The 24,466-nt window shown below is 51.8% G+C and overlaps 55 non-coding genes across 55 annotated transcripts; 31 read left to right on the top strand and 24 right to left on the bottom strand.

Moving 5' to 3' along the window:
* The first annotated feature begins 15 nt into the window (after positions 1 to 15).
* On the top strand, positions 16 to 88 carry trnak-cuu (transfer RNA lysine (anticodon CUU)). The gene has a single exon. It is a non-coding gene; the product is annotated as a tRNA-Lys (tRNA).
* Positions 89 to 805: 717 nt separating this feature from the next.
* On the top strand, positions 806 to 877 carry trnac-gca (transfer RNA cysteine (anticodon GCA)). The gene has a single exon. It is a non-coding gene; the product is annotated as a tRNA-Cys (tRNA).
* Positions 878 to 1,409: 532 nt separating this feature from the next.
* Positions 1,410 to 1,483, bottom strand: trnan-guu (transfer RNA asparagine (anticodon GUU)). Its single transcript has one exon. It is a non-coding gene; the product is annotated as a tRNA-Asn (tRNA).
* Positions 1,484 to 1,596: 113 nt separating this feature from the next.
* Positions 1,597 to 1,669, top strand: trnak-cuu (transfer RNA lysine (anticodon CUU)). The gene has a single exon. It is a non-coding gene; the product is annotated as a tRNA-Lys (tRNA).
* A 713-nt stretch (positions 1,670 to 2,382) lies between these two features.
* Positions 2,383 to 2,454, top strand: trnac-gca (transfer RNA cysteine (anticodon GCA)). The gene has a single exon. It is a non-coding gene; the product is annotated as a tRNA-Cys (tRNA).
* Positions 2,455 to 3,013: 559 nt separating this feature from the next.
* Positions 3,014 to 3,087, bottom strand: trnan-guu (transfer RNA asparagine (anticodon GUU)). Its single transcript has one exon. It is a non-coding gene; the product is annotated as a tRNA-Asn (tRNA).
* Positions 3,088 to 3,200: 113 nt separating this feature from the next.
* Positions 3,201 to 3,273, top strand: trnak-cuu (transfer RNA lysine (anticodon CUU)). The gene has a single exon. It is a non-coding gene; the product is annotated as a tRNA-Lys (tRNA).
* A 394-nt stretch (positions 3,274 to 3,667) lies between these two features.
* trnae-cuc (transfer RNA glutamic acid (anticodon CUC)) lies at positions 3,668 to 3,739 on the bottom strand. The gene has a single exon. It is a non-coding gene; the product is annotated as a tRNA-Glu (tRNA).
* A 251-nt stretch (positions 3,740 to 3,990) lies between these two features.
* trnac-gca (transfer RNA cysteine (anticodon GCA)) lies at positions 3,991 to 4,062 on the top strand. Its single transcript has one exon. It is a non-coding gene; the product is annotated as a tRNA-Cys (tRNA).
* A 559-nt stretch (positions 4,063 to 4,621) lies between these two features.
* Positions 4,622 to 4,695, bottom strand: trnan-guu (transfer RNA asparagine (anticodon GUU)). The gene has a single exon. It is a non-coding gene; the product is annotated as a tRNA-Asn (tRNA).
* A 113-nt stretch (positions 4,696 to 4,808) lies between these two features.
* Positions 4,809 to 4,881, top strand: trnak-cuu (transfer RNA lysine (anticodon CUU)). The gene has a single exon. It is a non-coding gene; the product is annotated as a tRNA-Lys (tRNA).
* Positions 4,882 to 5,596: 715 nt separating this feature from the next.
* On the top strand, positions 5,597 to 5,668 carry trnac-gca (transfer RNA cysteine (anticodon GCA)). Its single transcript has one exon. It is a non-coding gene; the product is annotated as a tRNA-Cys (tRNA).
* Positions 5,669 to 6,227: 559 nt separating this feature from the next.
* On the bottom strand, positions 6,228 to 6,301 carry trnan-guu (transfer RNA asparagine (anticodon GUU)). Its single transcript has one exon. It is a non-coding gene; the product is annotated as a tRNA-Asn (tRNA).
* Positions 6,302 to 6,414: 113 nt separating this feature from the next.
* On the top strand, positions 6,415 to 6,487 carry trnak-cuu (transfer RNA lysine (anticodon CUU)). Its single transcript has one exon. It is a non-coding gene; the product is annotated as a tRNA-Lys (tRNA).
* A 394-nt stretch (positions 6,488 to 6,881) lies between these two features.
* trnae-cuc (transfer RNA glutamic acid (anticodon CUC)) lies at positions 6,882 to 6,953 on the bottom strand. Its single transcript has one exon. It is a non-coding gene; the product is annotated as a tRNA-Glu (tRNA).
* Positions 6,954 to 7,203: 250 nt separating this feature from the next.
* On the top strand, positions 7,204 to 7,275 carry trnac-gca (transfer RNA cysteine (anticodon GCA)). The gene has a single exon. It is a non-coding gene; the product is annotated as a tRNA-Cys (tRNA).
* Positions 7,276 to 7,834: 559 nt separating this feature from the next.
* On the bottom strand, positions 7,835 to 7,908 carry trnan-guu (transfer RNA asparagine (anticodon GUU)). Its single transcript has one exon. It is a non-coding gene; the product is annotated as a tRNA-Asn (tRNA).
* Positions 7,909 to 8,021: 113 nt separating this feature from the next.
* On the top strand, positions 8,022 to 8,094 carry trnak-cuu (transfer RNA lysine (anticodon CUU)). The gene has a single exon. It is a non-coding gene; the product is annotated as a tRNA-Lys (tRNA).
* A 396-nt stretch (positions 8,095 to 8,490) lies between these two features.
* Positions 8,491 to 8,562, bottom strand: trnae-cuc (transfer RNA glutamic acid (anticodon CUC)). The gene has a single exon. It is a non-coding gene; the product is annotated as a tRNA-Glu (tRNA).
* A 250-nt stretch (positions 8,563 to 8,812) lies between these two features.
* Positions 8,813 to 8,884, top strand: trnac-gca (transfer RNA cysteine (anticodon GCA)). Its single transcript has one exon. It is a non-coding gene; the product is annotated as a tRNA-Cys (tRNA).
* A 559-nt stretch (positions 8,885 to 9,443) lies between these two features.
* On the bottom strand, positions 9,444 to 9,517 carry trnan-guu (transfer RNA asparagine (anticodon GUU)). Its single transcript has one exon. It is a non-coding gene; the product is annotated as a tRNA-Asn (tRNA).
* Positions 9,518 to 9,630: 113 nt separating this feature from the next.
* Positions 9,631 to 9,703, top strand: trnak-cuu (transfer RNA lysine (anticodon CUU)). The gene has a single exon. It is a non-coding gene; the product is annotated as a tRNA-Lys (tRNA).
* Positions 9,704 to 10,098: 395 nt separating this feature from the next.
* Positions 10,099 to 10,170, bottom strand: trnae-cuc (transfer RNA glutamic acid (anticodon CUC)). The gene has a single exon. It is a non-coding gene; the product is annotated as a tRNA-Glu (tRNA).
* Positions 10,171 to 10,421: 251 nt separating this feature from the next.
* trnac-gca (transfer RNA cysteine (anticodon GCA)) lies at positions 10,422 to 10,493 on the top strand. Its single transcript has one exon. It is a non-coding gene; the product is annotated as a tRNA-Cys (tRNA).
* A 560-nt stretch (positions 10,494 to 11,053) lies between these two features.
* Positions 11,054 to 11,127, bottom strand: trnan-guu (transfer RNA asparagine (anticodon GUU)). The gene has a single exon. It is a non-coding gene; the product is annotated as a tRNA-Asn (tRNA).
* A 113-nt stretch (positions 11,128 to 11,240) lies between these two features.
* Positions 11,241 to 11,313, top strand: trnak-cuu (transfer RNA lysine (anticodon CUU)). Its single transcript has one exon. It is a non-coding gene; the product is annotated as a tRNA-Lys (tRNA).
* Positions 11,314 to 11,710: 397 nt separating this feature from the next.
* Positions 11,711 to 11,782, bottom strand: trnae-cuc (transfer RNA glutamic acid (anticodon CUC)). The gene has a single exon. It is a non-coding gene; the product is annotated as a tRNA-Glu (tRNA).
* A 251-nt stretch (positions 11,783 to 12,033) lies between these two features.
* Positions 12,034 to 12,105, top strand: trnac-gca (transfer RNA cysteine (anticodon GCA)). The gene has a single exon. It is a non-coding gene; the product is annotated as a tRNA-Cys (tRNA).
* Positions 12,106 to 12,664: 559 nt separating this feature from the next.
* Positions 12,665 to 12,738, bottom strand: trnan-guu (transfer RNA asparagine (anticodon GUU)). The gene has a single exon. It is a non-coding gene; the product is annotated as a tRNA-Asn (tRNA).
* A 113-nt stretch (positions 12,739 to 12,851) lies between these two features.
* On the top strand, positions 12,852 to 12,924 carry trnak-cuu (transfer RNA lysine (anticodon CUU)). The gene has a single exon. It is a non-coding gene; the product is annotated as a tRNA-Lys (tRNA).
* A 718-nt stretch (positions 12,925 to 13,642) lies between these two features.
* Positions 13,643 to 13,714, top strand: trnac-gca (transfer RNA cysteine (anticodon GCA)). The gene has a single exon. It is a non-coding gene; the product is annotated as a tRNA-Cys (tRNA).
* A 560-nt stretch (positions 13,715 to 14,274) lies between these two features.
* On the bottom strand, positions 14,275 to 14,348 carry trnan-guu (transfer RNA asparagine (anticodon GUU)). Its single transcript has one exon. It is a non-coding gene; the product is annotated as a tRNA-Asn (tRNA).
* Positions 14,349 to 14,461: 113 nt separating this feature from the next.
* Positions 14,462 to 14,534, top strand: trnak-cuu (transfer RNA lysine (anticodon CUU)). The gene has a single exon. It is a non-coding gene; the product is annotated as a tRNA-Lys (tRNA).
* Positions 14,535 to 14,933: 399 nt separating this feature from the next.
* trnae-cuc (transfer RNA glutamic acid (anticodon CUC)) lies at positions 14,934 to 15,005 on the bottom strand. The gene has a single exon. It is a non-coding gene; the product is annotated as a tRNA-Glu (tRNA).
* Positions 15,006 to 15,256: 251 nt separating this feature from the next.
* trnac-gca (transfer RNA cysteine (anticodon GCA)) lies at positions 15,257 to 15,328 on the top strand. The gene has a single exon. It is a non-coding gene; the product is annotated as a tRNA-Cys (tRNA).
* Positions 15,329 to 15,888: 560 nt separating this feature from the next.
* Positions 15,889 to 15,962, bottom strand: trnan-guu (transfer RNA asparagine (anticodon GUU)). The gene has a single exon. It is a non-coding gene; the product is annotated as a tRNA-Asn (tRNA).
* A 113-nt stretch (positions 15,963 to 16,075) lies between these two features.
* On the top strand, positions 16,076 to 16,148 carry trnak-cuu (transfer RNA lysine (anticodon CUU)). Its single transcript has one exon. It is a non-coding gene; the product is annotated as a tRNA-Lys (tRNA).
* A 394-nt stretch (positions 16,149 to 16,542) lies between these two features.
* On the bottom strand, positions 16,543 to 16,614 carry trnae-cuc (transfer RNA glutamic acid (anticodon CUC)). Its single transcript has one exon. It is a non-coding gene; the product is annotated as a tRNA-Glu (tRNA).
* A 251-nt stretch (positions 16,615 to 16,865) lies between these two features.
* Positions 16,866 to 16,937, top strand: trnac-gca (transfer RNA cysteine (anticodon GCA)). Its single transcript has one exon. It is a non-coding gene; the product is annotated as a tRNA-Cys (tRNA).
* A 559-nt stretch (positions 16,938 to 17,496) lies between these two features.
* Positions 17,497 to 17,570, bottom strand: trnan-guu (transfer RNA asparagine (anticodon GUU)). Its single transcript has one exon. It is a non-coding gene; the product is annotated as a tRNA-Asn (tRNA).
* Positions 17,571 to 17,683: 113 nt separating this feature from the next.
* trnak-cuu (transfer RNA lysine (anticodon CUU)) lies at positions 17,684 to 17,756 on the top strand. The gene has a single exon. It is a non-coding gene; the product is annotated as a tRNA-Lys (tRNA).
* A 718-nt stretch (positions 17,757 to 18,474) lies between these two features.
* On the top strand, positions 18,475 to 18,546 carry trnac-gca (transfer RNA cysteine (anticodon GCA)). Its single transcript has one exon. It is a non-coding gene; the product is annotated as a tRNA-Cys (tRNA).
* Positions 18,547 to 19,106: 560 nt separating this feature from the next.
* trnan-guu (transfer RNA asparagine (anticodon GUU)) lies at positions 19,107 to 19,180 on the bottom strand. Its single transcript has one exon. It is a non-coding gene; the product is annotated as a tRNA-Asn (tRNA).
* Positions 19,181 to 19,293: 113 nt separating this feature from the next.
* On the top strand, positions 19,294 to 19,366 carry trnak-cuu (transfer RNA lysine (anticodon CUU)). Its single transcript has one exon. It is a non-coding gene; the product is annotated as a tRNA-Lys (tRNA).
* A 399-nt stretch (positions 19,367 to 19,765) lies between these two features.
* Positions 19,766 to 19,837, bottom strand: trnae-cuc (transfer RNA glutamic acid (anticodon CUC)). Its single transcript has one exon. It is a non-coding gene; the product is annotated as a tRNA-Glu (tRNA).
* A 251-nt stretch (positions 19,838 to 20,088) lies between these two features.
* trnac-gca (transfer RNA cysteine (anticodon GCA)) lies at positions 20,089 to 20,160 on the top strand. The gene has a single exon. It is a non-coding gene; the product is annotated as a tRNA-Cys (tRNA).
* A 560-nt stretch (positions 20,161 to 20,720) lies between these two features.
* Positions 20,721 to 20,794, bottom strand: trnan-guu (transfer RNA asparagine (anticodon GUU)). The gene has a single exon. It is a non-coding gene; the product is annotated as a tRNA-Asn (tRNA).
* A 113-nt stretch (positions 20,795 to 20,907) lies between these two features.
* trnak-cuu (transfer RNA lysine (anticodon CUU)) lies at positions 20,908 to 20,980 on the top strand. Its single transcript has one exon. It is a non-coding gene; the product is annotated as a tRNA-Lys (tRNA).
* Positions 20,981 to 21,374: 394 nt separating this feature from the next.
* On the bottom strand, positions 21,375 to 21,446 carry trnae-cuc (transfer RNA glutamic acid (anticodon CUC)). The gene has a single exon. It is a non-coding gene; the product is annotated as a tRNA-Glu (tRNA).
* A 251-nt stretch (positions 21,447 to 21,697) lies between these two features.
* Positions 21,698 to 21,769, top strand: trnac-gca (transfer RNA cysteine (anticodon GCA)). The gene has a single exon. It is a non-coding gene; the product is annotated as a tRNA-Cys (tRNA).
* A 559-nt stretch (positions 21,770 to 22,328) lies between these two features.
* Positions 22,329 to 22,402, bottom strand: trnan-guu (transfer RNA asparagine (anticodon GUU)). Its single transcript has one exon. It is a non-coding gene; the product is annotated as a tRNA-Asn (tRNA).
* A 113-nt stretch (positions 22,403 to 22,515) lies between these two features.
* On the top strand, positions 22,516 to 22,588 carry trnak-cuu (transfer RNA lysine (anticodon CUU)). The gene has a single exon. It is a non-coding gene; the product is annotated as a tRNA-Lys (tRNA).
* A 723-nt stretch (positions 22,589 to 23,311) lies between these two features.
* Positions 23,312 to 23,383, top strand: trnac-gca (transfer RNA cysteine (anticodon GCA)). Its single transcript has one exon. It is a non-coding gene; the product is annotated as a tRNA-Cys (tRNA).
* Positions 23,384 to 23,943: 560 nt separating this feature from the next.
* trnan-guu (transfer RNA asparagine (anticodon GUU)) lies at positions 23,944 to 24,017 on the bottom strand. The gene has a single exon. It is a non-coding gene; the product is annotated as a tRNA-Asn (tRNA).
* A 113-nt stretch (positions 24,018 to 24,130) lies between these two features.
* On the top strand, positions 24,131 to 24,203 carry trnak-cuu (transfer RNA lysine (anticodon CUU)). Its single transcript has one exon. It is a non-coding gene; the product is annotated as a tRNA-Lys (tRNA).
* Positions 24,204 to 24,466: the final 263 nt, after the last annotated feature.

The following is a 24,466-nucleotide window of genomic DNA, read 5'->3' as shown; positions in this document are numbered from 1 at the left end:
GACATCTGTGTGTTGGCCTGGCTAGCTCAGTCGGTAGAGCATGAGACTCTTAATCTCAGGGTCGTGGGTTCGAGCCCCACGCTGGGCGCTGTCTTCTTGGCGCATAGAAGCCCATCACCCTCCGAGACGTGAACATGAAGAGTCACGCCGTCAATAAAACTTGATTGTGACTCACTCTGCCTTCTTGTGAGAGGCCAGATAGGACCCGTGGCCTGCGTGGTGAATGCGCTGTGTTCTCCCATGCAAGTGGATGTCCGTGCTGTCGTGCAGCTCACTTGAAAATGCCCTGCTGCTCATTATATTGGCCAGGAGTGAAAAACAGAAGGGTGAGAAGGTAGCTGAGGGCGCGACTGCACTGGGAATGCTGTGAGGGCCTCGTTCAGGTCCCGGAAGTCAGAAGCTGGCCGTAAGGGTCACAATGGGAAGTGCAGGGAGAGACAAAAAAAAAAATAAAAAAATAGAAGCCCAGAAAGACCCCTGGACTTCCCTGACCGGGAATCAAACCCGGGCCGTGGCGGTGAGAGCGCCAAATCCTGACCACTAGACCACCAGGGATCCCCCATGACAGTGCTTTGCGCCCTGTCATACAGAAATACTCACAGGTGCCCCTTCAGGTCAGACCTGGCAAAGCCTTCCGTCTTCAGGGCACATTTCGCCTATGTGCCGTACAGCACTGCCCTGTGTCTTAAAGGAGAAGTCGCTTTTTTTTTCATGACTGGGTTACAGCTTAATGCTGCATAAAGAGTAGCCACAGAGTGTGTCAAAGTGGCTTGTGTTTCCACCTCATCTCCTTTGCTCTGCCTGCGGGGGTATAGCTCAGTGGTAGAGCATTTGACTGCAGATCAAGAGGTCCTAGGTTCAAATCCTGGTGCCCCCTGCGCTGGTTCTCCTGAGTGCCATTCAGGCTGTGCTTCTTGCTGCCAGTATGGCGTTCCTTGCTGGTCCCCTTTGCTTGATGTGAGTGCTGGCAACGTGAAAGAGTGCCAGAGTCTTCCCCCCCAGCACGGTGCACCAAAAGGTGCTACTGGGGACCCATCCGGCGCTATGAAATCTCCCCTCGACGTGCTACGACACGCCCGGAAAGCATTCCGTCTGCGATGCTGTAGAAGTGCATGGCGCTGCATTTTTTGTGCCATGTATACCACACGCAAATTTGTTGTTGTTTTAGCAGTTTTGGCGCAAGAGTGTTTTTTCCCAGAGACAAAGAAAGAAGAAAGACAAAGTATTTTAGTGCAAAATTGTTTTAGTTGATTCACAGCGATATTCTTTTTTTGAGAGGCAAACTATAAAGAAAGCAAAGAGACTAACAAGTCTGGTAAAACTCTGATATTGCATGCTAGGATAATAGAGAAATAATGCAACGCACCATAAAGGGAGACTGCTTCAAGTCAGAGAGGAAAAAGAGAGCACGTCCCCGGGTGGGTTTGAACCACCAACCTCTCGGTTAACAGCCGAGCGCGCTAACCGATTGCGCCACGGAGACAGCGAGTACATGAGCACAGCTGTGCTTTATGGGGTTCGGAGTCAGAAGGCACTTCGCAGAGAAGAACCGGTTCAGAAAGTTGCCGGTCCAGAAGCCCTGACATCTGTGTGTTGGCCCGGCTAGCTCAGTCGGTAGAGCATGAGACTCTTAATCTCAGGGTCGTGGGTTCGAGCCCCAAACTGGGCGCTGTCTTCTTGGCGCATAGAAGCCCATCACCCTCCGAGACGTGAACATGAAGAGTCACGCCGTCAATAAAACTTGATCGTGACTCACTCTGCCTTCTTGTGAGAGGCCAGATAGGACCCGTGGCCTGCGTGGTGAATGCGCTGTGTTCTCCCATGCAAGTGGATGTCCGTGCTGTCGTGCAGCTCACTTGAAAATGCCCTGCTGCTCATTATATTGGCCAGGAGTGAAAAACAGAAGGGTGAGAAGGTAGCTGAGGGCGCGACTGCACTGGGAATGCTGTGAGGGCCTCGTTCAGGTCCCGGAAGTCAGAAGCTGGCCGTAAGGGTCACAATGGGAAGTGCAGGGAGAGACAAAAAAAAAAAAAAAAAGAAGCCCAGAAAGACCCCCGGACTTCCCTGACCGGGAATTGAACTCGGGCCGTGGCGGTGAGAGCGCCAAATCCTGACCACTAGACCACCAGGGATCCCCCATGACAGTGCTTTGCGCCCTGTCATACAGAAATACACACAGGTGCCCCTTCAGGTCAGACCTGGCAAAGCCTTCCGTCTTCAGGGCACATTTCGCCTATGTGCCGTACAGCACTGCCCTGTGTCTTAAAGGAGAAGTCGCTTTTTTTTTCATGACTGGGTTACAGCTTAATGCTGCATAAAGAGTAGCCACAGAGTGTGTCAAAGTGGCTTGTGTTTCCACCTCATCTCCTTTGCTCTGCCTGCGGGGGTATAGCTCAGTGGTAGAGCATTTGACTGCAGATCAAGAGGTCCTAGGTTCAAATCCTGGTGCCCCCTGCGCTGGTTCTCCTGAGTGCCATTCAGGCTGTGCTTCTTGCTGCCAGTATGGCGTTCCTTGCTGGTCCCCTTTGCTTGATGTGAGTGCTGGCAACGTGAAAGAGTGCCAGAGTCTTCCCCCCCAGCACGGTGCACCAAAAGGTGCTACTGGGGACCCATCCGGCGCTATGAAATCTCCCCTCGACGTGCTACACCCCAGCTACGACACGCCCGGAAAGCATTCCGTCTGCGATGCTGTAGAAGTGCATGGCGCTGCATTTTTTGTGCCATGTATACCACACGCAAATTTGTTGTTGTTTTAGCAGTTTTGGCGCAAGAGTGTTTTTTCCCAGAGACAAAGAAAGAAGAAAGACAAAGTATTTTAGTGCAAAATTGTTTTAGTTGATTCACAGCGATATTCTTTTTTTGAGAGGCAAACTATAAAGAAAGCAAAGAGACTAACAAGTCTGGTAAAACTCTGATATTGCATGCTAGGATAATAGAGAAATAATGCAACGCACCATAAAGGGAGACTGATGGAGAGATCATCCGCTTCAAGTCAGAGAGGAAAAAGAGAGCACGTCCCCGGGTGGGTTTGAACCACCAACCTCTCGGTTAACAGCCGAGCGCGCTAACCGATTGCGCCACGGAGACAGCGAGTACATGAGCACAGCTGTGCTTTATGGGGTTCGGAGTCAGAAGGCACTTCGCAGAGAAGAACCGGTTCAGAAAGTTGCCGGTCCAGAAGCCCTGACATCTGTGTGTTGGCCCGGCTAGCTCAGTCGGTAGAGCATGAGACTCTTAATCTCAGGGTCGTGGGTTCGAGCCCCACGCTGGGCGCTGTCTTCTTGGCGCATAGAAGCCCATCACCCTCCGAGACGTGAACATGAAGAGTCACGCCGTCAATAAAACTTGATCGTGACTCACTCTGCCTTCTTGTGAGAGGCCAGATAGGACCCGTGGCCTGCGTGGTGAATGCGCTGTGTTCTCCCATGCAAGTGGATGTCCGTGCTGTCGTGCAGCTCACTTGAAAATGCCCTGCTGCTCATTATATTGGCCAGGAGTGAAAAACAGAAGGGTGAGAAGGTAGCTGAGGGCGCGACTGCACTGGGAATGCTGTGAGGGCCTCGTTCAGGTCCCGGAAGTCAGAAGCTGGCCGTAAGGGTCACAATGGGAAGTGCAGGGAGAGACAAAAAAAAAAAAAAAAAAAAGAAGCCCAGAAAGACCCCCGGACTTCCCTGACCGGGAATCGAACCCGGGCCGTGGCGGTGAGAGCGCCAAATCCTGACCACTAGACCACCAGGGATCCCCCATGACAGTGCTTTGCGCCCTGTCATACAGAAATACTCACAGGTGCCCCTTCAGGTCAGACCTGGCAAAGCCTTCCGTCTTCAGGGCACATTTCGCCTATGTGCCGTACAGCACTGCCCTGTGTCTTAAAGGAGAAGTCGCTTTTTTTTTCATGACTGGGTTACAGCTTAATGCTGCATAAAGAGTAGCCACAGAGTGTGTCAAAGTGGCTTGTGTTTCCACCTCATCTCCTTTGCTCTGCCTGCGGGGGGTAAAGCTCAGTGGTAGAGCATTTGACTGCAGGTCAAGAGGTCCTAGGTTCAAATCCTGGTGCCCCCTGCGCTGGTTCTCCTGAGTGCCATTCAGGCTGTGCTTCTTGCTGCCAGTATGGCGTTCCTTGCTGGTCCCCTTTGCTTGATGTGAGTGCTGGCAACGTGAAAGAGTGCCAGAGTCTTCCCCCCCAGCACGGTGCACCAAAAGGTGCTACTGGGGACCCATCCGGCGCTATGAAATCTCCCCTCGACGTGCTACACCCCAGCTACGACACGCCCGGAAAGCATTCCGTCTGCGATGCTGTAGAAGTGCATGGCGCTGCGTTTTTTGTGCCATGTATACCACACGCAAATTTGTTGTTGTTTTAGCAGTTTTGGCGCAAGAGTGTTTTTTCCCAGAGACAAAGAAAGAAGAAAGACAAAGTATTTTAGTGCAAAATTGTTTTAGTTGATTCACAGCGATATTCTTTTTTTGAGAGGCAAACTATAAAGAAAGCAAAGAGACTAACAAGTCTGGTAAAACTCTGATATTGCATGCTAGGATAATAGAGAAATAATGCAACGCACCATAAAGGGAGACTGATGGAGAGATCATCCGCTTCAAGTCAGAGAGGAAAAAGAGAGCACGTCCCCAGGTGGGTTTGAACCACCAACCTCTCGGTTAACAGCCGAGCGCGCTAACCGATTGCGCCACGGAGACAGCGAGTACATGAGCACAGCTGTGCTTTATGGGGTTCGGAGTCAGAAGGCACTTCGCAGAGAAGAACCGGTTCAGAAAGTTGCCGGTCCAGAAGCCCTGACATCTGTATGTTGGCCCGGTTAGCTCAGTCGGTAGAGCATGAGACTCTTAATCTCAGGGTCGTGGGTTCGAGCCCCACGCTGGGCGCTGTCTTCTTGGCGCATAGAAGCCCATCACCCTCCGAGACGTGAACATGAAGAGTCACGCCGTCAATAAAACTTGATCGTGACTCACTCTGCCTTCTTGTGAGAGGCCAGATAGGACCCGTGGCCTGCGTGGTGAATGCGCTGTGTTCTCCCATGCAAGTGGATGTCCGTGCTGTCGTGCAGCTCACTTGAAAATGCCCTGCTGCTCATTATATTGGCCAGGAGTGAAAAACAGAAGGGTGAGAAGGTAGCTGAGGGCGTGACTGCACTGGGAATGCTGTGAGGGCCTCGTTCAGGTCCCGGAAGTCAGAAGCTGGCCGTAAGGGTCACAATGGGAAGTGCAGGGAGAGACAAAAAAAAAAAAAAAAAAGAAGCCCAGAAAGACCCCCGGACTTCCCTGACCGGGAATCGAACCCGGGCTGTGGCGGTGAGAGCGCCAAATCCTGACCACTAGACCACCAGGGATCCCCCATGACAGTGCTTTGCGCCCTGTCATACAGAAATACTCACAGGTGCCCCTTCAGGTCAGACCTGGCAAAGCCTTCCGTCTTCAGGGCACATTTCGCCTATGTGCCGTACAGCACTGCCCTGTGTCTTAAAGGAGAAGTCGCTTTTTTTTTCATGACTGGGTTACAGCTTAATGCTGCATAAAGAGTAGCCACAGAGTGTGTCAAAGTGGCTTGTGTTTCCACCTCATCTCCTTTGCTCTGCCTGTGGGGGGTATAGCTCAGTGGTAGAGCATTTGACTGCAGATCAAGAGGTCCTAGGTTCAAATCCTGGTGCCCCCTGCGCTGGTTCTCCTGAGTGCCATTCAGGCTGTGCTTCTTGCTGCCAGTATGGCGTTCCTTGCTGGTCCCCTTTGCTTGATGTGAGTGCTGGCAACGTGAAAGAGTGCCAGAGTCTTCCCCCCCAGCACGGTGCACCAAAAGGTGCTACTGGGGACCCATCCGGCGCTATGAAATCTCCCCTCGACGTGCTACACCCCAGCTACGACACGCCCGGAAAGCATTCCGTCTGCGATGCTGTAGAAGTGCATGGCGCTGTGTTTTTTGTGCCATGTATACCACACGCAAATTTGTTGTTGTTTTAGCAGTTTTGGCGCGAGAGTGTTTTTTCCCAGAGACAAAGAAAGAAGAAAGACAAAGTATTTTAGTGCAAAATTGTTTTAGTTGATTCACAGCGATATTCTTTTTTTGAGAGGCAAACTATAAAGAAAGCAAAGAGACTAACAAGTCTGGTAAAACTCTGATATTGCATGCTAGGATAATAGAGAAATAATGCAACGCACCATAAAGGGAGACTGATGGAGAGATCATCCGCTTCAAGTCAGAGAGGAAAAAGAGAGCACGTCCCCAGGTGGGTTTGAACCACCAACCTCTCGGTTAACAGCCGAGCGCGCTAACCGATTGCGCCACGGAGACAGCGAGTACATGAGCACAGCTGTGCTTTATGGGGTTCGGAGTCAGAAGGCACTTCGCAGAGAAGAACCGGTTCAGAAAGTTGCCGGTCCAGAAGCCCTGACATCTGTGTGTTGGCCCGGCTAGCTCAGTCGGTAGAGCATGAGACTCTTAATCTCAGGGTCGTGGGTTCGAGCCCCACGCTGGGCGCTGTCTTCTTGGCGCATAGAAGCCCATCACCCTCCGAGACGTGAACATGAAGAGTCACGCCGTCAATAAAACTTGATCGTGACTCACTCTGCCTTCTTGTGAGAGGCCAGATAGGACCCGTGGCCTGCGTGGTGAATGCGCTGTGTTCTCCCATGCAAGTGGATGTCCGTGCTGTCGTGCAGCTCACTTGAAAATGCCCTGCTGCTCATTATATTGGCCAGGAGTGAAAAACAGAAGGGTGAGAAGGTAGCTGAGGGCGTGACTGCACTGGGAATGCTGTGAGGGCCTCGGTCAAGGCCCCGGAAGTCAGAAGCTGGCCGTAAGGGTCACAATGGGAAGTGCAGGGAGAGACAAAAAAAAAAAAAAAAAAAGAAGCCCAGAAAGACCCCTGGACTTCCCTGACCGGGAATCGAACCCGGGCCGTGGCGGTGAGAGCGCCAAATCCTGACCACTAGACCACCAGGGATCCCCCATGACAGTGCTTTGCGCCCTGTCATACAGAAATACTCACAGGTGCCCCTTCAGGTCAGACCTGGCAAAGCCTTCCGTCTTCAGGGCACATTTCGCCTATGTGCCGTACAGCACTGCCCTGTGTCTTAAAGGAGAAGTCGCTTTTTTTTTCATGACTGGGTTACAGCTTAATGCTGCATAAAGAGTAGCCACAGAGTGTGTCAAAGTGGCTTGTGTTTCCACCTCATCTCCTTTGCTCTGCCTGCGGGGGTATAGCTCAGTGGTAGAGCATTTGACTGCAGATCAAGAGGTCCTAGGTTCAAATCCTGGTGCCCCCTGCGCTGGTTCTCCTGAGTGCCATTCAGGCTGTGCTTCTTGCTGCCAGTATGGCGTTCCTTGCTGGTCCCCTTTGCTTGATGTGAGTGCTGGCAACGTGAAAGAGTGCCAGAGTCTTCCCCCCCAGCACGGTGCACCAAAAGGTGCTACTGGGGACCCATCCGGCGCTATGAAATCTCCCCTCGACGTGCTACACCCCAGCTACGACACGCCCGGAAAGCATTCCGTCTGCGATGCTGTAGAAGTGCATGGCGCTGCATTTTTTGTGCCATGTATACCACACGCAAATTTGTTGTTGTTTTAGCAGTTTTGGCGCAAGAGTGTTTTTTCCCAGAGACAAAGAAAGAAGAAAGACAAAGTATTTTAGTGCAAAATTGTTTTAGTTGATTCACAGCGATATTCTTTTTTTGAGAGGCAAACTATAAAGAAAGCAAAGAGACTAACAAGTCTGGTAAAACTCTGATATTGCATGCTAGGATAATAGAGAAATAATGCAACGCACCATAAAGGGAGACTGATGGAGACATCATCCGCTTCAAGTCAGAGAGGAAAAAGAGAGCACGTCCCCGGGTGGGTTTGAACCACCAACCTCTCGGTTAACAGCCGAGCGCGCTAACCGATTGCGCCACGGAGACAGCGAGTACATGAGCACAGCTGTGCTTTATGGGGTTCGGAGTCAGAAGGCACTTCGCAGAGAAGAACCGGTTCAGAAAGTTGCCGGTCCAGAAGCCCTGACATCTGTGTGTTGGCCCGGCTAGCTCAGTCGGTAGAGCATGAGACTCTTAATCTCAGGGTCGTGGGTTCGAGCCCCACGCTGGGCGCTGTCTTCTTGGCGCATAGAAGCCCATCACCCTCCGAGACGTGAACATGAAGAGTCACGCCGTCAATAAAACTTGATCGTGACTCACTCTGCCATCTTGTGAGAGGCCAGATAGGACCCGTGGCCTGCGTGGTGAATGCGCTGTGTTCTCCCATGCAAGTGGATGTCCGTGCTGTCGTGCAGCTCACTTGAAAATGCCCTGCTGCTCATTATATTGGCCAGGAGTGAAAAACAGAAGGGTGAGAAGGTAGCTGAGGGCGCGACTGCACTGGGAATGCTGTGAGGGCCTCGTTCAGGTCCCGGAAGTCAGAAGCTGGCCGTAAGGGTCACAATGGGAAGTGCAGGGAGAGACAAAAAAAAAAAAAAAAAAAAAAGAAGCCCAGAAAGACCCCCAGACTTCCCTGACCGGGAATCGAACCCGGGCCGTGGCGGTGAGAGCGCCAAATCCTGACCACTAGACCACCAGGGATCCCCCATGACAGTGCTTTGCGCCCTGTCATACAGAAATACTCACAGGTGCCCCTTCAGGTCAGACCTGGCAAAGCCTTCCGTCTTCAGGGCACATTTCGCCTATGTGCCGTACAGCACTGCCCTGTGTCTTAAAGGAGAAGTCGCTTTTTTTTTCATGACTGGGTTACAGCTTAATGCTGCATAAAGAGTAGCCACAGAGTGTGTCAAAGTGGCTTGTGTTTCCACCTCATCTCCTTTGCTCTGCCTGCGGGGGTATAGCTCAGTGGTAGAGCATTTGACTGCAGATCAAGAGGTCCTAGGTTCAAATCCTGGTGCCCCCTGCGCTGGTTCTCCTGAGTGCCATTCAGGCTGTGCTTCTTGCTGCCAGTATGGCGTTTCTTGCTGGTCCCCTTTGCTTGATGTGAGTGCTGGCAACGTGAAAGAGTGCCAGAGTCTTCCCCCCCAGCACGGTGCACCAAAAGGTGCTACTGGGGACCCATCCGGCGCTATGAAATCTCCCCTCGACGTGCTACACCCCAGCTACGACACGCCCGGAAAGCATTCCGTCTGCGATGCTGTAGAAGTGCATGGCGCTGTGTTTTTTGTGCCATGTATACCACACGCAAATTTGTTGTTGTTTTAGCAGTTTTGGCGCAAGAGTGTTTTTTCCCAGAGACAAAGAAAGAAGAAAGACAAAGTATTTTAGTGCAAAATTGTTTTAGTTGATTCACAGCGATATTCTTTTTTTGAGAGGCAAACTATAAAGAAAGCAAAGAGACTAACAAGTCTGGTAAAACTCTGATATTGCATGCTAGGATAATAGAGAAATAATGCAACGCACCATAAAGGGAGACTGATGGAGACATCATCCGCTTCAAGTCAGAGAGGAAAAAGAGAGCACGTCCCCGGGTGGGTTTGAACCACCAACCTCTCGGTTAACAGCCGAGCGCGCTAACCGATTGCGCCACGGAGACAGCGAGTACATGAGCACAGCTGTGCTTTATGGGGTTCGGAGTCAGAAGGCACTTCGCAGAGAAGAACCGGTTCAGAAAGTTGCCGGTCCAGAAGCCCTGACATCTGTGTGTTGGCCCGGCTAGCTCAGTCGGTAGAGCATGAGACTCTTAATCTCAGGGTCGTGGGTTCGAGCCCCACGCTGGGCGCTGTCTTGTTGGCGCATAGAAGCCCATCACCCTCCGAGACGTGAACATGAAGAGTCACGCCGTCAATAAAACTTGATCGTGACTCACTCTGCCATCTTGTGAGAGGCCAGATAGGACCCGTGGCCTGCGTGGTGAATGCGCTGTGTTCTCCCATGCAAGTGGATGTCCGTGCTGTCGTGCAGCTCACTTGAAAATGCCCTGCTGCTCATTATATTGGCCAGGAGTGAAAAACAGAAGGGTGAGAAGGTAGCTGAGGGCGCGACTGCACTGGGAATGCTGTGAGGGCCTCGTTCAGGTCCCGGAAGTCAGAAGCTGGCCGTAAGGGTCACAATGGGAAGTGCAGGGAGAGACAAAAAAAACAAAAAAAAAAAAGAAGCCCAGAAAGACCCCCGGACTTCCCTGACCGGGAATCGAACCCGGGCCGTGGCGGTGAGAGCGCCAAATCCTGACCACTAGACCACCAGGGATCCCCCATGACAGTGCTTTGCGCCCTGTCATACAGAAATACTCACAGGTGCCCCTTCAGGTCAGACCTGGCAAAGCCTTCCGTCTTCAGGGCACATTTCGCCTATGTGCCGTACAGCACTGCCCTGTGTCTTAAAGGAGAAGTCGCTTTTTTTTTCATGACTGGGTTACAGCTTAATGCTGCATAAAGAGTAGCCACAGAGTGTGTCAAAGTGGCTTGTGTTTCCACCTCATCTCCTTTGCTCTGCCTGCGGGGGGTATAGCTCAGTGGTAGAGCATTTGACTGCAGATCAAGAGGTCCTAGGTTCAAATCCTGGTGCCCCCTGCGCTGGTTCTCCTGAGTGCCATTCAGGCTGTGCTTCTTGCTGCCAGTATGGCGTTCCTTGCTGGTCCCCTTTGCTTGATGTGAGTGCTGGCAACGTGAAAGAGTGCCAGAGTCTTCCCCCCCCAGCACGGTGCACCAAAAGGTGCTACTGGGGACCCATCCGGCGCTATGAAATCTCCCCTCGACGTGCTACACCCCAGCTACGACACGCCCGGAAAGCATTCCGTCTGCGATGCTGTAGAAGTGCATGGCGCTGCGTTTTTTGTGCCATGTATACCACACGCAAATTTGTTGTTGTTTTAGCAGTTTTGGCGCAAGAGTGTTTTTTCCCAGAGACAAAGAAAGAAGAAAGACAAAGTATTTTAGTGCAAAATTGTTTTAGTTGATTCACAGCGATATTCTTTTTTTGAGAGGCAAACTATAAAGAAAGCAAAGAGACTAACAAGTCTGGTAAAACTCTGATATTGCATGCTAGGATAATAGAGAAATAATGCAACGCACCATAAAGGGAGACTGATGGAGAGATCATCCGCTTCAAGTCAGAGAGGAAAAAGAGAGCACGTCCCCGGGTGGGTTTGAACCACCAACCTCTCGGTTAACAGCCGAGCGCGCTAACCGATTGCGCCACGGAGACAGCGAGTACATGAGCACAGCTGTGCTTTATGGGGTTCGGAGTCAGAAGGCACTTCGCAGAGAAGAACCGGTTCAGAAAGTTGCCGGTCCAGAAGCCCTGACATCTGTGTGTTGGCCCGGCTAGCTCAGTCGGTAGAGCATGAGACTCTTAATCTCAGGGTCGTGGGTTCGAGCCCCACGCTGGGTGCTGTCTTCTTGGCGCATAGAAGCCCATCACCCTCCGAGACGTGAACATGAAGAGTCACGCCGTCAATAAAACTTGATCGTGACTCACTCTGCCTTCTTGTGAGAGGCCAGATAGGACCCGTGGCCTGCGTGGTGAATGCGCTGTGTTCTCCCATGCAAGTGGATGTCCGTGCTGTCGTGCAGCTCACTTGAAAATGCCCTGCTGCTCATTATATTGGCCAGGAGTGAAAAACAGAAGGGTGAGAAGGTAGCTGAGGGCGCGACTGCACTGGGAATGCTGTGAGGGCCTCGTTCAGGTCCCGGAAGTCAGAAGCTGGCCGTAAGGGTCACAATGGGAAGTGCAGGGAGAGACAAAAAAAAAAAAAAAAAAAAAAAGAAGCCCAGAAAGACCCCCGGACTTCCCTGACCGGGAATCGAACCCGGGCCGTGGCGGTGAGAGCGCCAAATCCTGACCACTAGACCACCAGGGATCCCCCATGACAGTGCTTTGCGCCCTGTCATACAGAAATACTCACAGGTGCCCCTTCAGGTCAGACCTGGCAAAACCTTCCGTCTTCAGGGCACATTTCGCCTATGTGCCGTACAGCACTGCCCTGTGTCTTAAAGGAGAAGTCGCTTTTTTTTTCATGACTGGGTTACAGCTTAATGCTGCATAAAGAGTAGCCACAGAGTGTGTCAAAGTGGCTTGTGTTTCCACCTCATCTCCTTTGCTCTGCCTGCGGGGGGTATAGCTCAGTGGTAGAGCATTTGACTGCAGATCAAGAGGTCCTAGGTTCAAATTCTGGTGCCCCCTGCGCTGGTTCTCCTGAGTGCCATTCAGGCTGTGCTTCTTGCTGCCAGTATGGCGTTCCTTGCTGGTCCCCTTTGCTTGATGTGAGTGCTGGCAACGTGAAAGAGTGCCAGAGTCTTCCCCCCCAGCACGGTGCACCAAAAGGTGCTACTGGGGACCCATCTGGCGCTATGAAATCTCCCCTCGACGTGCTACACCCCAGCTACGACACGCCCGGAAAGCATTCCGTCTGCGATGCTGTAGAAGTGCATGGCGCTGCGTTTTTTGTGCCATGTATACCACACGCAAATTTGTTGTTGTTTTAGCAGTTTTGGCGCAAGAGTGTTTTTTCTCAGAGACAAAGAAAGAAGAAAGACAAAGTATTTTAGTGCAAAATTGTTTTAGTTGATTCACAGCGATATTCTTTTTTTGAGAGGCAAACTATAAAGAAAGCAAAGAGACTAACAAGTCTGGTACAACTCTGATATTGCATGCTAGGATAATAGAGAAATAATGCAACGCACCATAAAGGGAGACTGATGGAGAGATCATCCGCTTCAAGTCAGAGAGGAAAAAGAGAGCACGTCCCCGGGTGGGTTTGAACCACCAACCTCTCGGTTAACAGCCGAGCGCGCTAACCTATTGCGCCACGGAGACAGCGAGTACATGAGCACAGCTGTGCTTTATGGGGTTCGGAGTCAGAAGGCACTTCGCAGAGAAGAACCGGTTCAGAAAGTTGCCGGTCCAGAAGCCCTGACATCTGTGTGTTGGCCCGGCTAGCTCAGTCGGTAGAGCATGAGACTCTTAATCTCAGGGTCGTGGGTTTGAGCCCCACGCTGGGCGCTGTCTTCTTGGCGCTTAGAAGCCCATCACCCTCCGAGACGTGAACATGAAGAGTCACGCCGTCAATAAAACTTGATCGTGACTCACTCTGCCTTCTTGTGAGAGGCCAGATAGGACCCGTGGCCTGCGTGGTGAATGCGCTGTGTTCTCCCATGCAAGTGGATGTCCGTGCTGTCGTGCAGCTCACTTGAAAATGCCCTGCTGCTCATTATATTGGCCAGGAGTGAAAAACAGAAGGGTGAGAAGGTAGCTGAGGGCGCGACTGCACTGGGAATGCTGTGAGGGCCTCGTTCAGGTCCCGGAAGTCAGAAGCTGGCCGTAAGGGTCACAATGGGAAGTGCAGGGAGAGACAAAAAAAAAAAAAAAAAAAAGAAGCCCAGAAAGACCCCCGGACTTCCCTGACCGGGAATCGAACCCGGGCCATGGCGGTGAGAGCGCCAAATCCTGACCACTAGAGCACCAGGGATCCCCCATGACAGTGCTTTGCGCCCTGTCATACAGAAATACTCACAGGTGCCCCTTCAGGTCAGACCTGGCAAAGCCTTCCGTCTTCAGGGCACATTTCGCCTATGTGCCGTACAGCACTGCCCTGTGTCTTAAAGGAGAAGTCGCTTTTTTTTTTCATGACTGGGTTACAGCTTAATGCTGCATAAAGAGTAGCCACAGAGTGTGTCAAAGTGGCTTGTGTTTCCACCTCATCTCCTTTGCTCTGCCTGCGGGGGGTATAGCTCAGTGGTAGAGCATTTGACTGCAGATCAAGAGGTCCTAGGTTCAAATCCTGGTGCCCCCTGCGCTGGTTCTCCTGAGTGCCATTCAGGCTGTGCTTCTTGCTGCCAGTATGGCGTTCCTTGCTGGTCCCCTTTGCTTGATGTGAGTGCTGGCAACGTGAAAGAGTGCCAGAGTCTTCCCCCCCCAGCACGGTGCACCAAAAGGTGCTACTGGGGACCCATCCGGCGCTATGAAATCTCCCCTCGACGTGCTACACCCCAGCTACGACACGCCCGGAAAGCATTCCGTCTGCGATGCTGTAGAAGTGCATGGCGCTGCGTTTTTTGTGCCATGTATACCACACGCAAATTTGTTGTTGTTTTAGCAGTTTTGGCGCAAGAGTGTTTTTTCCCAGAGACAAAGAAAGAAGAAAGACAAAGTATTTTAGTGCAAAATTGTTTTAGTTGATTCACAGCGATATTCTTTTTTTGAGAGGCAAACTATAAAGAAAGCAAAGAGACTAACAAGTCTGGTAAAACTCTGATATTGCATGCTAGGATAATAGAGAAATAATGCAACGCACCATAAAGGGAGACTGATGGAGAGATCATCCGCTTCAAGTCAGAGAGGAAAAAGAGAGCACGTCCCCGGGTGGGTTTGAACCACCAACCTCTCGGTTAACAGCCGAGCGCGCTAACCGATTGCGCCACGGAGACAGCGAGTACATGAGCACAGCTGTGCTTTATGGGGTTCGGAGTCAGAAGGCACTTCGCAGAGAAGAACCGGTTCAGAAAGTTGCCGGTCCAGAAGCCCTGACATCTGTGTGTTGGCCCGGCTAGCTCAGTCGGTAGAGCATGAGACTCTTAATCTCAGGGTCGTGGGTTCGAGCCCCACGCTGGGCGCTGTCTTCTTGGCGCATAGAAGCCCATCGCCCTCCGAGACGTGAACATGAAGAGTCACGCCGTCAATAAAACTTGATCGTGACTCACTCTTCCTTCTTGTGAGAGGCCAGATAGGACCCGTGGCCTGCGTGGTGAATGCGCTGTGTTCTCCCATGCAAGTGGATGTCCGTGCTGGCTGTCGTGCAGCTCACTTGAAAATGCCCTGCTGCTCATTATATTGGCCAGGAGTGAAAAACAGAAGGGTGAGAAGGTAGCTGAGGGCGCGACTGCACTGGGAATGCTGTGAGGGCCTCGTTCAGGTCCCGGAAGTCAGAAGCTGGCCGTAAGGGTCACAATGGGAAGTGCAGGGAGAGACAAAAAAAAAAAAAAAAAAAAAGAAGCCCAGAAAGACCCCCGGACTTCCCTGACCGGGAATCGAACCCGGGCCGTGGCGGTGAGAGCGCCAAATCCTGACCACTAGACCACCAGGGATCCCCCATGACAGTGCTTTGCGCCCTGTCATACAGAAATACTCACAGGTGCCCCTTCAGGTCAGACCTGGCAAAGCCTTCCGTCTTCAGGGCACATTTCGCCTATGTGCCGTACAGCACTGCCCTGTGTCTTAAAGGAGAAGTCGCTTTTTTTTTCATGACTGGGTTACAGCTTAATGCTGCATAAAGAGTAGCCACAGAGTGTGTCAAAGTGGCTTGTGTTTCCACCTCATCTCCTTTGCTCTGCCTGCGGGGGGTATAGCTCAGTGGTAGAGCATTTGACTGCAGATCAAGAGGTCCTAGGTTCAAATCCTGGTGCCCCCTGCGCTGGTTCTCCTGAGTGCCATTCAGGCTGTGCTTCTTGCTGCCAGTATGGCGTTCCTTGCTGGTCCCCTTTGCTTGATGTGAGTGCTGGCAACGTGAAAGAGTGCCAGAGTCTTCCCCCCCCAGCACGGTGCACCAAAAGGTGCTACTGGGGACCCATCCGGCGCTATGAAATCTCCCCTCGACGTGCTACACCCCAGCTACGACACGCCCGGAAAGCATTCCGTCTGCGATGCTGTAGAAGTGCATGGCGCTGCGTTTTTTGTGCCATGTATACCACACGCAAATTTGTTGTTGTTTTAGCAGTTTTGGCGCAAGAGTGTTTTTTCCCAGAGACAAAGAAAGAAGAAAGACAAAGTATTTTAGTGCAAAATTGTTTTAGTTGATTCACAGCGATATTCTTTTTTTGAGAGGCAAACTATAAAGAAAGCAAAGAGACTAACAAGTCTGGTAAAACTCTGATATTGCATGCTAGGATAATAGAGAAATAATGCAACGCACCATAAAGGGAGACTGATGGAGAGATCATCCGCTTCAAGTCAGAGAGGAAAAAGAGAGCACGTCCCCGGGTGGGTTTGAACCACCAACCTCTCGGTTAACAGCCGAGCGCGCTAACCGATTGCGCCACGGAGACAGCGAGTACATGAGCACAGCTGTGCTTTATGGGGTTCGGAGTCAGAAGGCACTTCGCAGAGAAGAACCGGTTCAGAAAGTTGCCGGTCCAGAAGCCCTGACATCTGTGTGTTGGCCCGGCTAGCTCAGTCGGTAGAGCATGAGACTCTTAATCTCAGGGTCGTGGGTTCGAGCCCCACGCTGGGCGCTGTCTTCTTGGCGCATAGAAGCCCATCACCCTCCGAGACGTGAACATGAAGAGTCACGCCGTCAATAAAACTTGATCGTGACTCACTCTGCCTTCTTGTGAGAGGCCAGATAGGACCCGTGGCCTGCGTGGTGAATGCGCTGTGTTCTCCCATGCAAGTGGATGTCCGTGCTGTCGTGCAGCTCACTTGAAAATGCCCTGCTGCTCATTATATTGGCCAGGAGTGAAAAACAGAAGGGTGAGAAGGTAGCTGAGGGCGCGACTGCACTGGGAATGCTGTGAGGGCCTCGTTCAGGTCCCGGAAGTCAGAAGCTGGCCGTAAGGGTCACAATGGGAAGTGCAGGGAGAGACAAAAAAAAAAAAAAAAAAAAGAAGCCTAGAAAGACCCCTGGACTTCCCTGACCGGGAATCGAACCCGGGCCGTGGCGGTGAGAGCGCCAAATCCTGACCACTAGACCACCAGGGATCCCCCATGACAGTGCTTTGCGCCCTGTCATACAGAAATACTCACAGGTGCCCCTTCAGGTCAGACCTGGCAAAGCCTTCCGTCTTCAGGGCACATTTCGCCTATGTGCCGTACAGCACTGCCCTGTGTCTTAAAGGAGAAGTCGCTTTTTTTTTCATGACTGGGTTACAGCTTAATGCTGCATAAAGAGTAGCCACAGAGTGTGTCAAAGTGGCTTGTGTTTCCACCTCATCTCCTTTGCTCTGCCTGCGGGGGGTATAGCTCAGTGGTAGAGCATTTCACTGCAGATCAAGAGGTCCTAGGTTCAAATTCTGGTGCCCCCTGCGCTGGTTCTCCTGAGTGCCATTCAGGCTGTGCTTCTTGCTGCCAGTATGGCGTTCCTTGCTGGTCCCCTTTGCTTGATGTGAGTGCTGGCAACGTGAAAGAGTGCCAGAGTCTTCCCCCCCAGCACGGTGCACCAAAAGGTGCTACTGGGGACCCATCTGGCGCTATGAAATCTCCCCTCGACGTGCTACACCCCAGCTACGACACGCCCGGAAAGCATTCCGTCTGCGATGCTGTAGAAGTGCATGGCGCTGCGTTTTTTGTGCCATGTATACCACACGCAAATTTGTTGTTGTTTTAGCAGTTTTGGCGCAAGAGTGTTTTTTCCCAGAGACAAAGAAAGAAGAAAGACAAAGTATTTTAGTGCAAAATTGTTTTAGTTGATTCACAGCGATATTCTTTTTTTGAGAGGCAAACTATAAAGAAAGCAAAGAGACTAACAAGTCTGGTACAACTCTGATATTGCATGCTAGGATAATAGAGAAATAATGCAACGCACCATAAAGGGAGACTGATGGAGAGATCATCCGCTTCAAGTCAGAGAGGAAAAAGAGAGCACGTCCCCGGGTGGGTTTGAACCACCAACCTCTCGGTTAACAGCCGAGCGCGCTAACCGATTGCGCCACGGAGACAGCGAGTACATGAGCACAGCTGTGCTTTATGGGGTTCGGAGTCAGAAGGCACTTCGCAGAGAAGAACCGGTTCAGAAAGTTGCCGGTCCAGAAGCCCTGACATCTGTGTGTTGGCCCGGCTAGCTCAGTCGGTAGAGCATGAGACTCTTAATCTCAGGGTCGTGGGTTTGAGCCCCACGCTGGGCGCTGTCTTCTTGGCGCTTAGAAGCCCATCACCCTCCGAGACGTGAACATGAAGAGTCACGCCGTCAATAAAACTTGATCGTGACTCACTCTGCCTTCTTGTGAGAGGCCAGATAGGACCCGTGGCCTGCGTGGTGAATGCGCTGTGTTCTCCCATGCAAGTGGATGTCCGTGCTGTCGTGCAGCTCACTTGAAAATGCCCTGCTGCTCATTATATTGGCCAGGAGTGAAAAACAGAAGGGTGAGAAGGTAGCTGAGGGCGCGACTGCACTGGGAATGCTGTGAGGGCCTCGTTCAGGTCCCGGAAGTCAGAAGCTGGCCGTAAGGGTCACAATGGGAAGTGCAGGGAGAGACAAAAAAAAAAAAAAAAAAAAAGAAGCCCAGAAAGACCCCCGGACTTCCCTGACCGGGAATCGAACCCGGGCCATGGCGGTGAGAGCGCCAAATCCTGACCACTAGAGCACCAGGGATCCCCCATGACAGTGCTTTGCGCCCTGTCATACAGAAATACTCACAGGTGCCCCTTCAGGTCAGACCTGGCAAAGCCTTCCGTCTTCAGGGCACATTTCGCCTATGTGCCGTACAGCACTGCCCTGTGTCTTAAAGGAGAAGTCGCTTTTTTTTTCATGACTGGGTTACAGCTTAATGCTGCATAAAGAGTAGCCACAGAGTGTGTCAAAGTGGCTTGTGTTTCCACCTCATCTCCTTTGCTCTGCCTGCGGGGGGTATAGCTCAGTGGTAGAGCATTTGACTGCAGATCAAGAGGTCCTAGGTTCAAATCCTGGTGCCCCCTGCGCTGGTTCTCCTGAGTGCCATACAGGCTGTGCTTCTTGCTGCCAGTATGGCGTTCCTTGCTGGTCCCCTTTGCTTGATGTGAGTGCTGGCAACGTGAAAGAGTGCCAGAGTCTTCCCCCCCCAGCACGGTGCACCAAAAGGTGCTACTGGGGACCCATCCGGCGCTATGAAATCTCCCCTCGACGTGCTACACCCCAGCTACGACACGCCCGGAAAGCATTCCGTCTGCGATGCTGTAGAAGTGCATGGCGCTGCGTTTTTTGTGCCATGTATACCACACGCAAATTTGTTGTTGTTTTAGCAGTTTTGGCGCAAGAGTGTTTTTTCCCAGAGACAAAGAAAGAAGAAAGACAAAGTATTTTAGTGCAAAATTGTTTTAGTTGATTCACAGCGATATTCTTTTTTTGAGAGGCAAACTATAAAGAAAGCAAAGAGACTAACAAGTCTGGTAAAACTCTGATATTGCATGCTAGGATAATAGAGAAATAATGCAACGCACCATAAAGGGAGACTGATGGAGAGATCATCCGCTTCAAGTCAGAGAGGAAAAAGAGAGCACGTCCCCGGGTGGGTTTGAACCACCAACCTCTCGGTTAACAGCCGAGCGCGCTAACCGATTGCGCCACGGAGACAGCGAGTACATGAGCACAGCTGTGCTTTATGGGGTTCGGAGTCAGAAGGCACTTCGCAGAGAAGAACCGGTTCAGAAAGTTGCCGGTCCAGAAGCCCTGACATCTGTGTGTTGGCCCGGCTAGCTCAGTCGGTAGAGCATGAGACTCTTAATCTCAGGGTCGTGGGTTCGAGCCCCACGCTGGGCGCTGTCTTCTTGGCGCATAGAAGCCCATCGCCCTCCGAGACGTGAACATGAAGAGTCACGCCGTCAATAAAACTTGATCGTGACTCACTCTGCCTTCTTGTGAGAGGCCAGATAGGACCCGTGGCCTGCGTGGTGAATGCGCTGTGTTCTCCCATGCAAGTGGATGTCCGTGCTGGCTGTCGTGCAGCTCACTTGAAAATGCCCTGCTGCTCATTATATTGGCCAGGAGTGAAAAACAGAAGGGTGAGAAGGTAGCTGAGGGCGCGACTGCACTGGGAATGCTGTGAGGGCCTCGTTCAGGTCCCGGAAGTCAGAAGCTGGCCGTAAGGGTCACAATGGGAAGTGCAGGGAGAGACAAAAAAAAAAAAAAAAAAAAAGAAGCCCAGAAAGACCCCCGGACTTCCCTGACCGGGAATCGAACCCGGGCCGTGGCGGTGAGAGCGCCAAATCCTGACCACTAGACCACCAGGGATCCCCCATGACAGTGCTTTGCGCCCTGTCATACAGAAATACTCACAGGTGCCCCTTCAGGTCAGACCTGGCAAAGCCTTCCGTCTTCAGGGCACATTTCGCCTATGTGCCGTACAGCACTGCCCTGTGTCTTAAAGGAGAAGTCGCTTTTTTTTTCATGACTGGGTTACAGCTTAATGCTGCATAAAGAGTAGCCACAGAGTGTGTCAAAGTGGCTTGTGTTTCCACCTCATCTCCTTTGCTCTGCCTGCGGGGGGTATAGCTCAGTGGTAGAGCATTTGACTGCAGATCAAGAGGTCCTAGGTTCAAATCCTGGTGCCCCCTGCGCTGGTTCTCCTGAGTGCCATTCAGGCTGTGCTTCTTGCTGCCAGTATGGCGTTCCTTGCTGGTCCCCTTTGCTTGATGTGAGTGCTGGCAACGTGAAAGAGTGCCAGAGTCTTCCCCCCCCAGCACGGTGCACCAAAAGGTGCTACTGGGGACCCATCCGGCGCTATGAAATCTCCCCTCGACGTGCTACACCCCAGCTACGACACGCCCGGAAAGCATTCCGTCTGCGATGCTGTAGAAGTGCATGGCGCTGCGTTTTTTGTGCCATGTATACCACACGCAAATTTGTTGTTGTTTTAGCAGTTTTGGCGCAAGAGTGTTTTTTCCCAGAGACAAAGAAAGAAGAAAGACAAAGTATTTTAGTGCAAAATTGTTTTAGTTGATTCACAGCGATATTCTTTTTTTGAGAGGCAAACTATAAAGAAAGCAAAGAGACTAACAAGTCTGGTAAAACTCTGATATTGCATGCTAGGATAATAGAGAAATAATGCAACGCACCATAAAGGGAGACTGATGGAGAGATCATCCGCTTCAAGTCAGAGAGGAAAAAGAGAGCACGTCCCCGGGTGGGTTTGAACCACCAATCTCTCGGTTAACAGCCGAGCGCGCTAACCGATTGCGCCACGGAGACAGCGAGTACATGAGCACAGCTGTGCTTTATGGGGTTCGGAGTCAGAAGGCACTTCGCAGAGAAGAACCGGTTCAGAAAGTTGCCGGTCCAGAAGCCCTGACATCTGTGTGTTGGCCCGGCTAGCTCAGTCGGTAGAGCATGAGACTCTTAATCTCAGGGTCGTGGGTTCGAGCCCCACGCTGGGCGCTGTCTTCTTGGCGCATAGAAGCCCATCACCCTCCGAGACGTGAACATGAAGAGTCACGCCGTCAATAAAACTTGATCGTGACTCACTCTGCCTTCTTGTGAGAGGCCAGATAGGACCCGTGGCCTGCGTGGTGAATGCGCTGTGTTCTCCCATGCAAGTGGATGTCCGTGCTGTCGTGCAGCTCACTTGAAAATGCCCTGCTGCTCATTATATTGGCCAGGAGTGAAAAACAGAAGGGTGAGAAGGTAGCTGAGGGCGCGACTGCACTGGGAATGCTGTGAGGGCCTCGTTCAGGTCCCGGAAGTCAGAAGCTGGCCGTAAGGGTCACAATGGGAAGTGCAGGGAGAGACAAAAAAAAAAAAAAAAAAAAGAAGCCTAGAAAGACCCCTGGACTTCCCTGACCGGGAATCGAACCCGGGCCGTGGCGGTGAGAGCGCCAAATCCTGACCACTAGACCACCAGGGATCCCCCATGACAGTGCTTTGCGCCCTGTCATACAGAAATACTCACAGGTGCCCCTTCAGGTCAGACCTGGCAAAGCCTTCCGTCTTCAGGGCACATTTCGCCTATGTGCCGTACAGCACTGCCCTGTGTCTTAAAGGAGAAGTCGCTTTTTTTTTCATGACTGGGTTACAGCTTAATGCTGCATAAAGAGTAGCCACAGAGTGTGTCAAAGTGGCTTGTGTTTCCACCTCATCTCCTTTGCTCTGCCTGCGGGGGGTATAGCTCAGTGGTAGAGCATTTGACTGCAGATCAAGAGGTCCTAGGTTCAAATCCTGGTGCCCCCTGCGCTGGTTCTCCTGAGTGCCATTCAGGCTGTGCTTCTTGCTGCCAGTATGGCGTTCCTTGCTGGTCCCCTTTGCTTGATGTGAGTGCTGGCAACGTGAAAGAGTGCCAGAGTCTTCCCCCCCAGCACGGTGCACCAAAAGGTGCTACTGGGGACCCATCCGGCGCTATGAAATCTCCCCTCGACGTGCTACACCCCAGCTACGACACGCCCGGAAAGCATTCCGTCTGCGATGCTGTAGAAGTGCATGGCGCTGCGTTTTTTGTGCCATGTATACCACACGCAAATTTGTTGTTGTTTTAGCAGTTTTGGCGCAAGAGTGTTTTTTCCCAGAGACAAAGAAAGAAGAAAGACAAAGTATTTTAGTGCAAAATTGTTTTAGTTGATTCACAGCGATATTCTTTTTTTGAGAGGCAAACTATAAAGAAAGCAAAGAGACTAACAAGTCTGGTAAAACTCTGATATTGCATGCTAGGATAATAGAGAAATAATGCAACGCACCATAAAGGGAGACTGATGGAGAGATCATCCGCTTCAAGTCAGAGAGGAAAAAGAGAGCACGTCCCCGGGTGGGTTTGAACCACCAACCTCTCGGTTAACAGCCGAGCGCGCTAACCGATTGCGCCACGGAGACAGCGAGTACATGAGCACAGCTGTGCTTTATGGGGTTCGGAGTCAGAAGGCACTTCGCAGAGAAGAACCGGTTCAGAAAGTTGCCAGTCCAGAAGCCCCGACATCTGTGTGTTGGCCCGGCTAGCTCAGTCGGTAGAGCATGAGACTCTTAATCTCAGGGTCGTGGGTTCGAGCCCCACGCTGGGTGCTGTCTTCTTGGCGCTTAGAAGCCCATCGCCCTCCGAGACGTGAACATGAAGAGTCACGCCGTCAATAAAACTTGATCGTGACTCACTCTGCCTTCTTGTGAGAGGCCAGATAGGACCCGTGGCCTGCGTGGTGAATGCGCTGTGTTCTCCCATGCAAGTGGATGTCCGTGCTGGATGTCGTGCAGCTCACTTGAAAATGCCCTGCTGCTCATTATATTGGCCAGGAGTGAAAAACAGAAGGGTGAGAAGGTAGCTGAGGGCGCGACTGCACTGGGAATGCTGTGAGGGCCTCGTTCAGGTCCCGGAAGTCAGAAGCTGGCCGTAAGGGTCACAATGGGAAGTGCAGGGAGAGACAAAAAAAAAAAAAAAAAAAAAAGAAGCCCAGAAAGACCCCCGGACTTCCCTGACCAGGAATCGAACCCGGGCCGTGGCGGTGAGAGCGCCAAATCCTGACCACTAGACCACCAGGGATCCCCCATGACAGTGCTTTGCGCCCTGTCATACAGAAATACTCACAGGTGCCCCTTCAGGTCAGACCTGGCAAAGCCTTCCGTCTTCAGGGCACATTTCGCCTATGTGCCGTACAGCACTGCCCTGTGTCTTAAAGGAGAAGTCGCTTTTTTTTTCATGACTGGGTTACAGCTTAATGCTGCATAAAGAGTAGCCACAGAGTGTGTCAAAGTGGCTTGTGTTTCCACCTCATCTCCTTTGCTCTACCTGCGGGGGGTATAGCTCAGGGGTAGAGCATTTGACTGCAGATCAAGAGGTCCTAGGTTCAAATCCTGGTGCCCCCTGCGTTGGTTCTCCTGAGTGCCATTCAGGCTGTGCTTCTTGCTGCCAGTATGGCGTTCCTTGCTGGTCCCCTTTGCTTGATGTGAGTGCTGGCAACGTGAAAGAGTGCCAGAGTCTTCCCCCCCCAGCACGGTGCACCAAAAGGTGCTACTGGGGACCCATCCGGCGCTATGAAATCTCCCCTCGACGTGCTACACCCCAGCTACGACACGCCCGGAAAGCATTCCGTCTGCGATGCTGTAGAAGTGCATGGCGCTGCGTTTTTTGTGCCATGTATACCACACGCAAATTTGTTGTTGTTTTAGCAGTTTTGGCGCAAGAGTGTTTTTTCCCAGAGACAAAGAAAGAAGAAAGACAAAGTATTTTAGTGCAAAATTGTTTTAGTTGATTCACAGCGATATTCTTTTTTTGAGAGGCAAACTATAAAGAAAGCAAAGAGACTAACAAGTCTGGTAAAACTCTGATATTGCATGCTAGGATAATAGAGAAATAATGCAACGCACCATAAAGGGAGACTGATGGAGAGATCATCCGCTTCAAGTCAGAGAGGAAAAAGAGAGCACGTCCCCGGGTGGGTTTGAACCACCAACCTCTCGGTTAACAGCCGAGCGCGCTAACCGATTGCGCCACGGAGACAGCGAGTACATGAGCACAGCTGTGCTTTATGGGGTTCGGAGTCAGAAGGCACTTCGCAGAGAAGAACCGGTTCAGAAAGTTGCCGGTCCAGAAGCCCCGACATCTGTGTGTTGGCCCGGCTAGCTCAGTCGGTAGAGCATGAGACTCTTAATCTCAGGGTCGTGGGTTCGAGCCCCACGCTGGGCGCTGTCTTCTTGGCGCTTAGAAGCCCATCGCCCTCCGAGACGTGAACATGAAGAGTCACGCCGTCAATAAAACTTGATCGTGACTCACTCTGCCTTCTTGTGAGAGGCCAGATAGGACCCGTGGCCTGCGTGGTGAATGCGCTGTGTTCTCCCATGCAAGTGGATGTCCGTGCTGGCTGTCGTGCAGCTCACTTGAAAATGCCCTGCTGCTCATTATATTGGCCAGGAGTGAAAAACAGAAGGGGGAGAAGGTAGCTGAGGGCG

The sequence above is a fragment of the Brienomyrus brachyistius genome, chromosome 18 (assembly GCF_023856365.1).
Source record: "Brienomyrus brachyistius isolate T26 chromosome 18, BBRACH_0.4, whole genome shotgun sequence".
Taxonomy (NCBI): Eukaryota; Metazoa; Chordata; class Actinopteri; order Osteoglossiformes; family Mormyridae; genus Brienomyrus; species Brienomyrus brachyistius.
The sequence above is the reverse complement of the archived record's forward strand: the minus strand, read 5'-3'. Positions and strand labels throughout refer to the sequence as shown.